Source organism: Anolis carolinensis, chromosome 2 (genome assembly GCF_035594765.1).
Source record: "Anolis carolinensis isolate JA03-04 chromosome 2, rAnoCar3.1.pri, whole genome shotgun sequence".
Lineage (NCBI taxonomy): Eukaryota > Metazoa > Chordata > Lepidosauria > Squamata > Dactyloidae > Anolis > Anolis carolinensis.
This window is the reverse complement of record NC_085842.1, coordinates 90,634,351-90,649,153: the sequence shown is the minus strand read 5'-3', so window position 1 is coordinate 90,649,153 and position 14,803 is coordinate 90,634,351.

Sequence of the window (14,803 nt, the reverse complement as noted above, 5' to 3'; positions counted from 1 at the left end):
GATTATAATAAAGCAGATCTAACTGCATTAATATCTGGGGGATGAGCTGGGGTGTTGCATCCTTCCTCTTTAGAAGGCAAATATTGTGGTCTTTCTGTGGCATAGGTAGGTAGCTTTAAAAAGCGTTCTGCTGTGTCTATGGTTCAATAGCTCTCTCCTCTAAATGATTCAAATTCTTCCAATTGGTCAGACTGAATATGTTTAACATTGGTTCTAATTAGAGTTCTCTAATTAGACATTTTGAGACCACAAGATACCCAGGTTAGGAATGCACTAAAAATAAAAATAAGAGACATCTATTTGTGAAACAAATGTTGCTTAGCTGTTTGTTAGTTTATTTCTCAGATTCTGGACAACTGTTCCTTTCTTCTAAAAATACAGCTTTTCAACCATGCTCTTTTAAATACTCAGGTTTTTTCTCAATTGTAAAATAGACTTGGGCTCTTTACTCCAGCTTTTATGGAACGACATTGACATCTAGTGTCCACTTCTGTTTATCATTCCTTTTCATTTCTTGTCTGTAGCAGCCTAAAAGCAAGACACCAACAGAATCAAGCCAACTGAGAAAATTATTTTTTAATCCTTTTATTGCATTGTCATCAAGCTTGGAAACTAGATCTCATGTTCACAGATCTAGTCCAATATTTACCTTTCTAAAATCTTCTTGGTGGAGAGAAAAAGCGGGATACAAATAAACATAATAAACAAAATGTTTACCTGGAATACTGTGTCCCCCTTTACATTCCTGGTCAAGAGTTGTGGTCCAGCAAGGAGACCCTGATTGCCACTCAGTTCAGTTTGAAAATGCATTTACACAAAATGATTGAAGGCTCTGGGTTGCTGTGATTTTCCGGGCTGTATGGCCATGTTCCAGAAACATTTTCTCCAGATGTTTCACCCACATCTATGGCAGGCATCCTCAGAGGTTGTCTGCCATAGATGTGGGCAAAACATCAGGAGAGAATGCTACTGGAACATGGTCATACAGCCTGGAAAACTCACAGCAACCCAGTGATTCTGGCCATTAAAGCCTTCGACAACAGATAGAAGGCTCCTTCTCTGGGGCAGTTCCAGCACTGTGGAACTCCCTCCCGGAGGAACTAAGATTGGCCCCACCCCTCCTAAGTTTCAGGAAGCGGGTAAAGACCTTTATTTTTAAGAAGGCCTTTTACTAAGGCATGTGCCATAGGAATGGGCTGTATTTTAAGGTTTGCGAATATTTATTGAAGGGCTAATATGGGGGAGGTGGAAGTTGGTTTTTATCGTATATATGTTTTTAGTATGTTTTAACTTTCGCATTTTATTTTTTATTGTTGATATTGTGTGTTCTTATAAATGCCCTGAAGCACTTTGGTTCCGGCCGCAGAGAAAGGCAGTTTAGAACTATCTTAAATAAATAAATAAAGTCCCAGTGAAATCAGATTTTCTTATTTTTTAAACTTCACATCTATTCTCTAGAGATGGAATTCAAATTGGTAACAAACTACATCAGCTATATTCCATATAATAACTTCTGACCATTGTGCATAAAACAGCTTTAATAAATTAGATTAATAAATAACATTAACAATTTGTTAATATGGCAGTTCCAGTGCTTTAAAAACATTCCAAGCTCAAGAGTTATTGAAACATTTAATCAGTCACAATCTTGAAGAGTTATGTTTTTACACGCTACTTAGGTAGAGCAAGAATATTCATCTTCTCAATGTTGGCAGGTTGCACGGCCCTTCTCTGGACTCACCCTTCCACCTCGCTGGCTGTTTAAAAAAGTCACCTTCAAAATCCCAGCAATTCTTGCAGGAAATGCAACACATGACATACTATTTCCCAGTAGAAGTTTGCACGACAGCCTGCTAGGATTGCAATTCTGCTGAGCAATATGGAGCATGCAGTTCTGTTTCTCAGAAGAATGGCTGGGATTTAGGTGGCAACTGATCCAAGTAAGGTGCCCTATTGCAGCTGACAGATGGTAATTTTGTCAGTGCCAATTGTGTTTAAGTGCAGGCCAATGTCTTTAGGTACTGCACCAAGTGTACCGATCACCACTGGGATCACCTTTACTGGTTTGTGTCAAAGTCTTTGCAGTCAGCTTTTCCAGTTGCTTCTCGTCAATCCTGTTGTCACCTGGGATTGCAACATCAATGATTCATACTTGGTTTTTTAATACGATTGTGAGGTCAGGAGTATTGTGCTCCAAAACTCAGTCAGTCTGAATTCCTAAGTCCCAGAGTCGTTTGACGTGTTCATTTTCTGTAACTTTTTCAGGCTTGTGATCCCACCAGTTCTTTGTCACAGGCAGATGGTATTTGTGGCACAAGTTCCAACGGATCATTTGAGCAATGGTATTATGCCTCTGCTGGTAGTCTGTCTGTGTGATCTTCTTGCAACAGCTGAGGATGCGATCCATCGTTTCGTCTGCTTCCTTGCAGAGTCTACACTTGGGATCTGTCCTCAACTTTTCAATTCTGGCTTTGATGTCATTTGTTCTAATTACTTGTTCTTGAGCTGCCAGAATCAGGCCCTCCATCTCTTTTTTCAGAGTTCCATTTGTGAGCTACATCCATGGTTTTTCCTTGTCAATTTTGCTCTCAATTTTTTTCCAGAAACTGTAAATGGAGAGCCTTCTTTTGTCAGTTATCTCTTCTGCTCTGCATTGTATTTTTACGGTATTCACTCTTTGTTTTTTGCACTTTAAACAGTTTTCTGCTATTGATTTCCATCAATGTTAGTTCTTGACTATCTTTCACATAATCTGCCAGTGCATGTTTCTTTACTTCTACCATTTGTTTCACTTGCAGAAGCCCTCTGCCTCCTGATTTTCAGGGCAGGTAAAGTATGTCGACATTAGTACATGGGTGTGATGAGTAGTGGATTGTCGTCAGTTTTCTTGTTTTTCTGTCCAGATCATCAAGCTCTGCTTGCGTCCAGTTCACAATTCCAGCAGTGTATCTGATGACGAGGAAGGCCCAGGTGTTGACAGCCTTGATCATATTTCCACCATTTAATTTGCTCTTCAAAATTTTTCTGACCCTTTAGACATATTATTTGCTGACCACATTTTTCACATTCTAATGCTTGATATTGTCCAGCTGTAGTATGCCCAGATATTTATAGGCTTCAGGCTGATTGCACTTTATGATTTGTTCATTTGATATCTCCATGCCCTCGCTGTAAGTAATTTTCCTTTTCTTTAATGCTATTGTGGTGTATTTGTCTAGGCCAAACTCCATACTGATGTTATACAGAGATGATGATGATGATGATGATTATATTTATTTATACCCCATTTTATCTCTCCCACAGGAGACTCAAAGCGGCTTACAATTAAAAGCATGACTGCATAATTTAAAATATACAAATATGCAAACATTAAAACAGTATTAATCACAAACAGTATTTTAAAATTCAGTTAAAATCCATGAAACATATTCAAAGTTAAAAACCATAGCATCCCCCTGATTAGATCTTAATCACCTTCATCTTTAAAAGCCTGCCTGAATAGAAAGATTTTAGCCTCCTGCTGGAAGGACAGCAGGGAGGGGGCCGTTCTGGCTTCCCTGGGCAGCGGGTTCCAGAGTCGAGGGGCAGCCACTGAGAAGGAAGGCCCGCTCTCTCATTCCTACCAACCAAACTTGAGATGGAAGTAGGAATGGGAGAAGGGCCTCACCTGAAGACCTCAGGGACCAGGCAGGGGATGCAGTCAGCCAAATAGCCTGACTTGAGCCGTCTAGAGCTTTCAAGGTCATAACCAGCACTTTGAATTGTGCCCAGAAATAGACTAGCAGCCGGTGTAGCTGCTGTAACAGGGGGAATGATTGAAATTAAACCTGAGACTGGCTATATAGAAAACATGAAAGCTAACATTTAATTCTGTTTTTTGAAAACTTATATTTGTTAACTTATGACAGCTGTATCCCTGGTATGAGGATGAATGTTTAGGAAAAATAAAATGAAAGATATAAGCATCATTGGTAGTCAAAGGTAGTTACAGGCAACAACAGGAGGAAAGATGCAGGAATGTCCATAGTGGTTAGTTAACCACAAGAACAAACATTAAGAGAAAAATTGTAGACATCTAGGATAATAATGCCATCAGTCCAACAACAACTATTTATACCCTGCCTGTTCTCATAGGATCTTACGTTAGCCAGGGAAGACACCGAATCCTGGAGCTGGAAGGGGCCACAAGAACCTAGTCCATCCTTTGCCATGTAGGAATACATAGCTGAAGCTCTTCTGAAAGTTGCCCATGCAACCACCGTTTAAAGACCTCAAATGATGGAGAATCCATTAGTCTCTGATGTAATCAGTTTTACCATTGAAAGGGTCTTAAAATTTAAAAAATTCTAATATTTAGGTAGGGTTTTTCTCTGGTAATTTTAATCCCTTTGTTTGTATTTAGTCTTTGGAGCAGCAGAAAACAACCAAGTTCCATCTTCCACATAACATCAAATATTTATCTGGTTAGATAAAGGGCAGCTTCCTAGGCTCCTAAATTCAGGATATGTAGAAGAACTTCTTTTTCTTTCTTTCTTTCTGAACCCATTGTCGATTAATTCCACATTACAGTTCAGTTCTAGAATAGGTGTGTGTATCTAAGAAAACTTCTGCTCACTCACTCTACACTTTACAAGTTTATAAACTATTCTTATGTCTTCTCCAGCAATTGTTCTAAGCCCCAAAGCCCCAAATGCTTTAACCTTTCCCTATAGGGGCAGTGCTCTAATTCTTGGATCATTTGATGTCTCCTTCTTTTGGTACCATCTCCAGCTTTGATATATCATTTTGAGATGGGACAGCCTAAAGTGACAGTTCAACCCTTTCTGGTTTCAAACATTTTTCATCAAATAACTAGAAGAGCAGAATTTTAGTGTGTGCAGGGTTAATAGAAATGACAAGTTCGCTTTAAAAGTGAATTCTGGTGGAGAGAGAGGACCCTAACAAAGGCTTTATAAGTCTCTTCACAAAAGACTTCTTTTTCATAGTCAAGCGGATATATGCAGTTTCCAAATTCTTTGTCGTGTTCTGCGTACAAAAGGTTGGGAGCAGTACCTCTATTTTATGTCCCTTCTAAAAGATAAGTCAGGAAAAAAGTGTCAGTGAAAGTATGAATCAAATGGTCCAGAGAATGCTCTTGACCTCGGAGAGTTTAATGGGGACATTTATTTGTTTCCTTTTTACTACAAAGAACATCTCACATGCTTATGCTACTATTGTCATTGTTCCCCGAGGGCTCTTAAAAATGTCACTGCAGAGAACCATTACATCATTGGAGCCAGGAGTCATATTATTTCATCTTATTTCTTGATGTTATTCCCTAAAGGGTGTGTGCATGTGTAGTTTTAAAATGCAAAAAAAAAAGTTAAATACAAAAATCTGTTTAAAAAACTACACAAGGGAAAAAAGTTCCGAAAGTTTACCTTTCATACAGCTTCTGGTACCATGACATCTCTAAACCAGGGAACTGCAAGGCACACTGGACTACAACACCTGTCATCCCAGCTACTGCACTCTGTACCAGCCAAAGTGATAGGAATTGTAGTAATGGGCAGATTGGGAAGGGCTGTGGTGCAGTGGTCCACTTTTTAAATTTTTGTTTTTACGTAGACTTCACTGTACGCTTCTTGATAATTTACCCTGTGTAGTGCATAAACGTGCATGGTAACAAGTGCTAAAGAATCAACCACCCTTTCCCCTCTCTTATGTTGCCTTGAAAATAAAGAAACTTACAATCAAAATATGACATTGAAACTCAAAATTAACGCATTTCCCACATTGGAATTTCTTTAGAGATATATGTCTTAGCAATCAGATATATAAATTAACCTTACAGTTAACCTCCAGTGGTGACCAATCATGAAGCAAAGCACACAAAGAGCATGACCAATAAGCGAGGGAGATCATGTGTTGAAACAGATGTCTTTCTCTATCTGGGGAAGCACCCCTTGAAAATGTTTTACTGTGGGCCCTCTGAGATTTTGTTCAAGGATACCAAAACTGTGGATGCTCAAGTCCCATTATATATAATGGCATTATAAAATGATATCCTTTATGTAAAATGCCAAAATTAATGTTTGCTGCTGCTGCTCCTCCTCCTCCTCCTGTTTAATATTTTTGAATATTTTCAGTTCAACCAGGGAAACATACATATACCCTGAAACAGAAGCCCTCTTTGGATTAACGTGGCTTCTTCCCAAATCAGATCACATAGACTGCATAACAGGGGTCCTAGGGTCAGTTGTTGGCATCTCCATTGTAATGGACCACAGAGATCTCTATTATCCAGAAGATCCCATGCCAGTTAGAGTTGATAAATATTGACCAAGGTCTGATTCAATATTATGCCAATTTGAAGTTCAGGAGAGATCTGCTGAAAAAGTGGAAAGAAGATGAGGTGGAAGAATTGCTCTCATCAAGGTATGCACCAGTTACAATATATTATTGAGTTGAATGAATAGCAATTCATTAAAAACAAAATGTTTTGTGTGAATCCAGATCTCCGTATTATTTATATAAATGTTAATTTCACAACTGAAGAAAAGATGACAACTAGAAAATGTCAGTGGCATTTCTGCATACAGCTTTACAATTCAAAGTAATGAAGTCAGGGAGGCATGGGTGGGGGCCGGGAGGGGGGCTGGTAGGGAGCTAGCCCTCAGAAACCATAATTGAAGTTGGATGGTTTGTTGATTAGCATCCCGTGGGAATGAGATAAAAATTTGAGCACTCCTAAGAATCCCTTTGGGTAACATTGCTGTGAAGAAATCCTGACCTCAGTCGTATAATTTCATTCTCATAAATCTTTATCTGTAGGAAATACCTAAGTTAGAAATTGGCTTGTGGACATATAATTACTTTGCCATTGAGAACAGAACCCTCTGACTTTCACAGGAAAAAAGAAGACTTTGAAACAGAAGAGACTTAGATTCAAAGCTGATCTTTTCTCACTGTGAATTAATTCATAATTTACTGGTAATATTTGAAAACATGAGCCATTAACAGAACATAATGAGCATGCTGCTTATTCCAAAATATCCTGAAATTAGCACTAGCATAGGTGGTTTTAGCCTGGGAGATATTAAAAATCCATATGGTTCTGAATACAAATCCTGTTTCATAAATTATTCCCCTTATCTAGTACACTATAACCTGCAGAATCGACACAATCTCAGTTTGAGAGTTTTTGCTTTTAAGGGCAAATGTAAATATTTCTTTGTTATGGTATGAATGTTCCAAACAGGCAAGGAAGGACAGAAGACAGATGTCCAAATGTTTTGGATTTCAATCCTCACCATCTTCTGCATGCGTGGTCAGTATTCATGGATTATGGTTACTGAAGTCCAAGACATCTGGAGGCCTACCTCTGCCCACCCATGGCCAAAGAGGACCATGTTTTCCCCACAATTATAATTAAGTTGTAAACTTTCTCCAGTTATTGATCATTTCTGTACAATTAAAAGGTTAGAAAAAAATTTCAAATTCTGCATTTCCAGTTTCCATAAGCAAAAATGAAATGTGAAGGGTGTTTGCTTTAGAGTGTTTTAAAATTTTCTGCTCATTAGTTTTTTGAAAATAAAACTGTACATATCTGTAAATATAAAATGCTATGGCCAGGTAAATTTTCCACACAGGAGACTTCCAATTTTTTTGATAGGACAATACTATACCTATGTTTTGCCATTGTTGTTGCTGCTACTGCGTGCCCTTCAAATTGTTTCTGGCCTATGGCCATGTGATGGTGAGCCCATTACAGGATTTTCTTGACAAGACTTATTCAGAAGGGGTTGCCATTGCCTGTGACTTGTCCAAAGTCACTCAGTGGGTTCCATGGCCAAGCGGCAATTCGAACCAAGGGTGGTTCATCCATTAGGCAAACTAGGCGGTTGCCGAGGGCACCATGCTCTGGGGGGCGCAGTTGAGGTGCCTCTTGAGGTGCCTCCAAGTTGAGCAGCTTCTTGTCTTTTCTTCTTTTTTCTCCTCCCTGCTGGGAGGGGGCACGCCCTCCTGTGTGTGTGCATACATGCTTGCATGTGCACACACACCCACCTCCTCCTCCCAGACTCACTGCCGGAGGCAGGTAGGCGAGGAAGGAGGCGTGCCCTGAGGGACAACAAGAGAGACCATCACCGGCATGGACAATGGCAAGGTAGGGATGCTGCCAGCGCGAGGAGGAGGAAAGGGCGGGGCCGGCTAGGAGTGGGCAGCGCCAGGCCTGTAGGCCCTACGGGGGCCCAGCAGGGCCCCCGTAGGGCCTAGGGGCCTGGTGCTGCCCACTCCCAGCTGGCCTTGCCCCCCCCTCCTCCTCCTATGGAGTCCGGTGTGGACAATGGCAAGGTAGGGACGCCGCTGGCACGAGGAGGAGGAGGGGGTGGGGCCAGCTGGGAGTTGGCAGCGCCAAGCGCTTAAGCCCTATGGTAGCCCTGCTGAGCCACCATAGGGCCTAGGGGCCTGGCGCTGCCCACTCCCAGCCAGCCCCGCCCCCTCCTCCTCCTCGCGCCGGCAGCGTCCCTACCTTGCCATTGTCTGCACCGGGCTCCATAGGAGGAGGAGGAGGGGGCGGGGCCAGCTGGGGGGGCGGTGCCAAAATTCTGTTTGCTTACACATGGAAATTACCTAGGGCCGGCCCTGATTTGAACTCTGGTCTTTAGAGTTGTAGTCCAGTACTCAAACCCTAACACCATGCTGGCTTCTTAAGCATATTTAGCCAGAAACAAAACTTACCAAGAAGAGAAGAGTTACAGGATCAATTAAGGATCTCTTACAGAGAAGAACTATGTTTGCATCAGTGCACCAAAGGGATATAGATTGAAAAAAGGAAAAGTGACAGAATGGAGCAGAGGTAATTCGTTCCCACTCCCAGGGGTCAGTGAGCCCCCTGCTGCACAGCTGTGCCCTTGGGGCATTTTTCGGCAGCCTCCATTCTGGTTTCTTTACTGTACTTCATCAGGGGCAAGTGTCTACAACACACTCCACATTTTGCAGAGCTAATTTTGCTCTGGATCTGGGATACACTGTATCTGTAAACTCTGACTTTTTTTGAGATTTTAAAAAAATATTCAGTATGTTTTTAGATGTGTGTTGCAGCACACACTGGCAGTGTGCATTTTGTGTCTTGAGGAGGTTTCGAACTGCATCATGTGATCAGTGTAGAAGGGTTCCTCTAAGTCATCTTCTGGCATAGCACAGTTCTTGTCCCTTTGAGAAGAGGCATATTGATTTAAAGCCTTAAAGGGACTGAATCTAGCCAGATCTTGGGAGCTAAGTAGGGCCAGACCTGGTTGGTGCTTGGATGGAAGACCATCAGATCCTGTAGGCTATGTTTCAGAGGAAGGAATTGGCAAAATCACTTCTAAGTATTATTTCCCTGAGACAACCCCATGACTTTGATGAGGTTGCCATAAGTCAAAAGCTGACTTGAAGGCATATACACGCAAACACACCAGGAAAATGAGGTCGGGTTTTGATATATATATTTTCTAGTGTTAAATGCCATCACTGCACCGCCTTATAGAAATATTCTTTTAAATCATAACTTATAATAAATTTCTTTCACATTCAGCAATGCATCATTGGCCTTGGGGTCACTTGATGATTATTCTGTTATTTTCTATCTAGGAATCTGTCTGTTTTAAAATCTCACTTGCAAGAGATACTGGGAAGACAGCATTTAAAAAAAAACATGAAATATATCAGAAAACAGAAGATGTTTTTCAAAATCACAGCACCGTTAGCTGGACTTGGTGTTTATACAGTTTTGGACATAATCATTTCATTTATTACATTTCCTCTGATGCCTCCGCAGCTAGTAACTGAAGGAATTGTTGGCAACTTTGACTTGGTTTCCAGAACCATGCTGCCATCCAGTGGTCACAACTACTAATGTTTTGATCTAGCTATATTAAATATTAGTTTCAAAATATATGTACCAAGCATACACAGAAATAAAGAAAACTCAGAATTTTCAGTCAGTGGTTTTAACTACCTAAGCCTGTCAAATATACAAGATGTACACGTTATTTTGAAGATATTATTAACACACCTACTTTCTGTTTCAAGAAACAAGTGTAATCTTAGGTTGAGGGTAGTGAATCAAATGAACCATAGAGACTAGTTTCCAGTGTATTAAAAATATGGTTTTAAATCTATTTATTGTATTTTGTTAAATTATCCAATTGTTTTAATTGCTTATGTTTTATCTTTTTGTATTGTATATTGGCATTGAATTTTGCCAGATTGTGAGCCGCCCTGAGTCCCTTCGGGTGAGAAGGGCGGGATAGAAATGATGGAAATAAATAAATAAATAAATACAGGAATTTAGGAGTCAATCTGTAACCCAACGCTGTTGTGTATGCCAAAGAGAGTGTTGGCAAGTATTTATTCCCCCAGTTCCCGAGGACAATTTGAGAAAACAAAGTACATTCTCATGTTTTACTTTCCTAGTTGCTTTTTCTATAATTTGTGAGGTTTTTTTTTCCAGATGAGACATTTTTTCCAGCTATGAAAGGATGATAGCTTCTTGCATAGAACCAATTTAAGGTCTTGAGTTATGTCTCATATTATTTTTCATTTAATTGGATAATTGCTGTTTCCACTTTGTGTGAAGAGGAAAATGGCTTCTTTTTATTCTCTGATGTTTATTCTTTTCTTAGGGCTACATGAACAGACAAATTCGAAAACCCTAACATGGAGAAGAAAAATCAATTTCAGGAATTATGCCCCCCAAGTGCAGGGCCCCCTCACTGCCACTTTAATGGGATCCTTTTCCTGAGTTCAAGACTAGGACAGAATTAAGTGGGGCTGAATGCCTGTCTCTGAACCACTGTGGACAAACACACCCCTTGATGTTTTGGACTTACAGATACCATCCGTCTATCCCATCATAGTCAGTGGTTAGAGATTGTGGAAATTGCAACCCCCAAACATTTAAAAGGCCATAGTTGATATTGTGAATCGTTACACAGTTGAGAATTCCATGTAATTAATGAGATGGGACGTAAAAGCAACCTGAAGCAAATCAGGAATTAGAAGCCAAAAAGGGGTAGTTATAAAGGACAAGCTAGAAGGCAAAGCTGGAGAACAAGCTGGGAATCAAGCCTGAAGCCTGAGACCAGAAATACATGGCATATCAGAGCAGGAGCAGCTCAAGCCATTTGTTGCTTGATGCTACCCCCTCCTACTCATCTACCCAATGCATGAGTACCCATTCATCTGCCCAACCAAATCCAGCAAAGTTATTTAATCACAAATTAGAACATGTTCAGAGAAGGGCAAACCAAATGACTAGGAGACTAGGACTCAAAGCAATGGATTCAAATTTCTGGGGGTAGGGGGGGGGGGGGGGAGATTCCACATAAACATTAGTAAGAACTTCCTGACATTCGTTGTTTGGCAATGAAATATGCTGCCTCGAAGGATGGTGGAGTCTTATTATCTGAAGTTTTAAATCAGAGGCTGGATGGCCATCTGTCAAGGGTGCTTTGAATGTGTTTTCCTGCATAGAATGGGGCTGGACTGGGTAGCCCTTGGGGTCCCTTCTAACACTATGACTATGATTCTACATGAAGCAGAACATCCCAGGAGCAATTCTCCCCATCCTTGGTAATAAAAGTTAATTGGCCTGACTTCTATTGCTACTCTCAAGTACAACAGGCCCATCCAATCAGTGGGATTGATCTGTATCCATTCACCACTTTACAATTAATTTAGTGTGTCCACTCAAGTTGAGACTAACCACCAGAATTCAGGCCAACAATAACACAAGTACCTGTCCATTTCCAATCTTTCTGTGGCATTCCAGATTTGCTGCTTGAAGAGCTGCCTCCTTCTGCCTGATGATTTATTACCTACCTCTCCTCATAGCTCATGATAGTAAAGCCAGCCCTGTATCAGAGTTCTGACAAGCTTGTACTTCAAATAAGGTTCAATCGAGATAGCAAGCCATCATATAGACTTTCCAGAAGAAACTCATGGCCAATTTTAGTAGGGTTAGTCCAGACTTCACAAAGTTCTTCTCAAAGAAGTCGCAGTGACACAGCTTATCACGTGGACAAGAAGATCCTGAACTGAAGATCTTAATGTACAGGTAGAAATATTATTGTCCTTCAGCATTTGATTGCCTTGTTCAATTAGGCACCTGCCCTACAGATGCAAAGCATGTACTGATGTGTGATACTAATTGTTCTGTCTCCCCCAGACCTGTGCAAAGGCGACATATTTGAAGGATGTATTGAGTGCACATCCAAAAGCAAGGCTCTTCTGTGATTATCCCAACCCTTTGGAATGTCTTCTCCGAGGAGGTACCTATTTTTGAGGAAGAGTCCAAAAACAATGGTGTTTATTGTTATTAAATTATTATTTATAACATGTCAAAATGGTTGCTCTCTTTAAAGAAGAGCATTTTTAAAAACTGGTATATTCACAGTAGCAGGGGGCTTGGTTTTTCAGACCACAGGAACTTCAACATTTACCTTTCAAGCTCTGGCTTTAAGCAGTTGTTAAATATCCAGGCTGTTTCTGATTGTAAAAGCCAGCATAAAAATTGTATTTTGATGTCTTGTTTTTAACTATTTCATAAAATAACTGTTTATAATAATAGTAATAATAATAGTAATAATAATAGTAGTAATAATAATAATAATAATAATAATAATAATAATAAACTAGGTGCCACCTTGTCGTGGTGGGGGGGCTTAACTGTTCCAAGGATGCTGAGAGCTGTGCTGGTGATGTAACTACTGGCAGGTCCAACCAAGCCAGAGAGGTCTCAGCTGAGGAGTGGAACTAAGAGCACCTAACCCATTAGCATTATGGAGAATCAAACCAAAACGAAGTCTATACTGGCTTGGTCGTCGCCCAGGATAAAAAGGACCACGGTGGATGCTGCCGATTCTGGACATCCATCGAGAAGTGGGCTACAGAATCAAAATACAAATGAACAGCCACAGAAGCAGCAGAAATATACAATGCCAGAAAACCGCACAGTTATGAAATGCTATAACAAATCTGAACCTAAAAGCGCGGCTACCAAAAAAGGATGCATCAACTGTGGAAACAAGAGTACCCTGATTCACAGATAACAGAACCCTGACTGGCTGACCAACAAAGATTCGTAATCAGAAACAAAGTGTTCAGTGAAGTTGAACTCGAAGAAATTCAGAAAATCTGCAAAGCAAATTACCATCAGACCACAGCACAGACACCAGCAGAGACTCCAGCAACACTTGGAATGGTAGAACAGATTGAACCAGAAGAAAGTGTGACGCTTTTGCAAGAATTTGAAGAACCAGCACTTGAAACACTTGTTGAACCACCAGGAACCTTGACAGCAAGACAACAAGAGCTCAAGAATAAAATCATGGCTCATGCTGCAGCAAATGCAGTAAGAAAGCAGCTCCCAACTCTATAAACAGTGCTCAAGAGACACCTGGCGCCTCTCATGAAAGATGTGAATACAGTATTCTCAACTGTCCAAATAACACCAATTGAACAAACATACCAGTATGCCTACAGTGCAGCAGTGATAGTAACAGAAGAGCTTGGGCTCCTACAACCAAGGCAGCCCCAAAGAAAATTGACTGGAAAACCAAAGTGGAAGGTCAGGCTAGAGTTGAAAATCAAAAATCTTAGATAAGATGAAAGTAACCTGAAAAATATGAAAGAGAAGAAACTGAAGAATGACAAAATCAAGCAATACCTGATCAGAAAGTATTGGCTGAACACCAGAAAAATTGAGGAAGCTTTGGAAAGAAATTACAGCAAGACCCAGAAAAATTGAAAGACATGAAGCCAGAATCATCCAGTACAGACAAAATCAACGGTTTTAATCAGACCAAAGACGGTTCTACCAGAGTCTGAACCAAACAACGGACACAGTAACCATAAAGCCAGAGAAAACTGCAACAACGAAGTTCTGGAAAGAGCTTTGGGGAAATAATAAGAACTACAACAAAAACGCTGGGTGAATAAAGGAGTTTGAAGGAAAATTCTCACAGAACAAAATGGAACTGATGGAAATAACAACTGAAATGATCAGCAAACAAGTGCAAAAGATCAAGAACTAGACATCGCCTGGTAGTGAACAACTTCATAGATTTTGGCTCAAACATATGATTAGTTTACATGGAAAAATGGTCCAACAATTCAATGAGATGCTGCAGAAAGGAAGTATCAGTGAATGGCTAACAACTGGAAGAACAGGGTATGGAAGAACATACCTGATACAAAAGGATCCAGCAAAAGGAGCAGCACAAGGAAACTACAGGCCAACAACGTGTCTGCCCACTATGTTTAAACTACTGACTGGCATCATAGCTGACAAAATTCAAGACTATCTTGAAGAAAAAAAACATCTTGCCAGATGAACAGAAAGGCAACAAACGGAAAAGCAGGTGTACAAAAGACCAGTTATTAATTGACAAAATGATTCTGGAGAACTGTAAAAGCCGAAAAGCTAATATTCACATGACATGGATTGACTACAAAAAGGCCTTTGACTCACTCCCACACAGCTGGATCATCAAGTGCCTGGACGCCATCGGGATTAGTAAAAACGTTGGCACCTTTATTGAAAACATGATGGAGCACTGGAAAACTGAACTGTTTGTTGGAAATGAAAGCTATGGACTTGTCAACATCAGAAGAGGAATTTTCCAGGGAGATTCACTGTCCCCTCTGCTTTTCATTATTGCCATGATCCCTCTGTCAACAATCTTACAAAAAACAAATCTCGGCTATCAAACATCTAAGAAATCTCACAAAATTTCGCATCTGATGTACATGGATGACCTGAAGCTGTATGGGAAAA